We start from the raw sequence: 3,140 nt of genomic DNA, 5'->3' as shown, positions 1-3,140 counted from the left end.
AAAATAAAATTTATGTCGTATGAGTATTATACCGTGTGAATGTTAAGGCATCGAGTGACTGAAAAGGTCAGACATGAGCAAACATTGGAACTGAAAGATGGTGCGCAAGGGAATAATTTGCTTAGTATAGCACTATTGGGTAACCATTGTGGCCTCTCCTGAATGCAGAGCAGGTGGCATGGGGGGGGGGGGTGCGTTTATGGTGCTTGAAGATAATGGGTGAAATAAGACCATTTAGGTGCGGTTGGGGACGTTTCTATAACTACCAATTATTTCGTGAACATTTCTAATTAATATCATGATAACTGCCATTGATATCACTGTCAGTATGAAATACATGAACATCATTAACATTATAGTCATCGTTGCTACAAGTACATTTACATGCTGTAATATATAAAGTATGTTTATAACTTATTCACTGTGATTTAATCAGAGTACAAAATAACATATGACATAATGCTCTTTGCTCTGAAAAACATTTATGTATACAGTTGTTGCAGGTTCACTCACTGACAGTCATATTCACTTCCATGATAATCATAAGTAGTCATTATCATTTTGTTTAATGAGATATATTTTGCCTCAGTGGCTCGTGTAAGAATCTGCTCACATCCCTCTTTCTTTCCCTTTCCCTTTCCCATTCTCTTTCCTTTTCCTTCCAAGTCCCCATTCACTTTTTCCTCCCCTCCTTCCTTTTCCCCCTTTTCCTTCACCTCCCCCTTCCCTACCCCTTTCACTTCCTCTCCCCTCCGCTTTTCCTCCCTTTCCCCTTTCACTTTCTCTTCTCCTTCACCTTCCCTCTCTTCCCTCTTCCTTCTTCCCTTTTCGCTTCCTCTTCCTCTTCCTTTTCTTCTTCACTTTCCCTCTCCTTCCTCTTCCTCTTTTCTTTCCCCTTTCTCTTCTCCTTTCTTCCTTCCCCTTTCACTTCCTCTTCCTCTTTTCTCACCCCTTTCTCTTCTCCTTTCCCTCCCCTTTCCTCCTCCCCACTCCCTTGCTCCCCTCCCCCCCCCCCCCCCCCGCAAATCCCCGTCTCCAGACAAAGACGCTTCCGCCCTCGAGCCTCCTGCCGAATCCTTCACACGTATTTTATTCTCGCGGAGGATCCCGAGGCGATATTTCAGCCTGATTTCGGAATCGGCCATAAAGGTCCTGCCGCGAAGGGAACTTCCGAGTCGGCGGCGGCGGCACGCGGCTCGGGAACTCCGGGGAATTTTCTGCTTTCCGACTACATTTGTGTTATTGGTATGCTGACTCGGCACACCCTGACGAATAGCCTCTCCACTCCGCTGCTGTAAACCGCCTGCAACTGCAGCATATATACAGCAGGCCTTCGAGATGACGTAAAAAATATTTTTAATTTCTGATGCATGCACTGGTTCCTTGTTAGGGGATTATACATTCACTGTTTTGTCGACGGTTCATATGGATGTAAAATACAGGGACGTTTGTTAACTATGGGAAAATTGTCACATAATTCACAAAGCGTTATATATATATATATATATATATATATATATATATATATATATATATATATATATATATTTTTTTTTTTTTTTTTTTTTTTTTTTTTTTTTTTTTTTCGGTTGTGATACATGCCGTAAACACGTATGCGCGTATAAAGAAAACCTCTTTCACATTTGACAATGCAGTCCTATACAGTAATTAACTATATGGATACTCCTTACCGAACTGAAACGAAATCGATCCTATATGCACTACAGAAAAGATAAAGAAAAGGAACATATTACGCGTTAGATTATTGTTATAATCTACTTCACAAACAAGAAGAACATTAACTCTCTCACACAGAGCTCCTAAACACAAACGCCGTACCCTGTATCATGCAGAGCGCTAAATATCCTCCGGTGCGGCCGGCTACTCTGCAGAATACATTAACCTCACACACTAACTACACCTTTGGACTTCGTGTAATTCCAGACTTGCTTCTTATAACGGCCGCTGACCTCACAAACTCTGTGCATGCAATACCTTAGCGCAGCACCTGTGTTTTTAATCCCATAATCACAGTGCCCTGCATGAAAAGTTTCGGGCCTATTCTCTCTCTTTTTCGCTATTTCCTCTTCACATTTTCTTCTCCTTGCACGCACAGACGCCCACGTTTGGGTCTAAATCTATATATATACACATTTATATATATATATATATATATATATATATATATATATATATATATATATATATATCTATATATGCAAATATGGTAGAAAAACCCACAATGCAAAAACTTGTGGGATTTTCTACCATAGTATCAACACGGAAGAGTGTTTTACCATCCATGTAAATATGTATGTATGTATATATACATACAACTAGCTATCTGTTTTTCTAACGACCCATCTATCTATCTATCTGTCTGTCTATCTATCTGTGTCTTTCTACCTATATATTTACGTAAATGTAAACACACAGATGTCTCATTCACATACTACGAAAGATGTAATAAAGTCCTTTGTACAGTTCATACCATCAAGTCTTTAATCAATCACTTTTACTGCACGAGAAGTGGTGCCGTACTTCCCATGCCCCCCATCCCCCTTCCCCCAAGTCAGTGCCCATTCCTTTGTTGTTATCGGATATCTTAGCATTCCGTCAGTTCCTCCATTTTTTCTTGTTTCCTTATTCGTTCATTTATTTTATTTATTGTTTTTCTTCCAAAACTGTTAAATTGTTTAATTTGTCAAAACACTAGTGAATGTGTTAAAATATACAAACTTCATTGATTTTTGCAAAATGGCTGAATCAGGCAAAATCTTGTATATGTATGTATGCATGCATATATACATACATGCATACATACATATATAAATTCATACATACATACATACATACATACATACAAACACACATACACACGCACACACACACACACACACACACACACACACACACACAAACACATTATATATATATATATATATATATATATATATATATATAGAGAGAGAGAGAGAGAGAGAGAGAGAGAGATCTATAGATAGATAGATAGATAGATAGAGAGAGAGAGAGAGAGAGAGAGAGAGAGAGAAAGATGTGTATGTGTACACGTGTGTGTTTAGAAGATACGATATGAAATACATGGGCAGATATATACGCAGATGTTTCTAGGAACCTCC

This window comes from Penaeus chinensis, chromosome 41, assembly GCF_019202785.1.
Source record: "Penaeus chinensis breed Huanghai No. 1 chromosome 41, ASM1920278v2, whole genome shotgun sequence".
NCBI classification, from domain to species: domain Eukaryota; kingdom Metazoa; phylum Arthropoda; class Malacostraca; order Decapoda; family Penaeidae; genus Penaeus; species Penaeus chinensis.
This window is presented reverse-complemented; position numbering follows the sequence as displayed.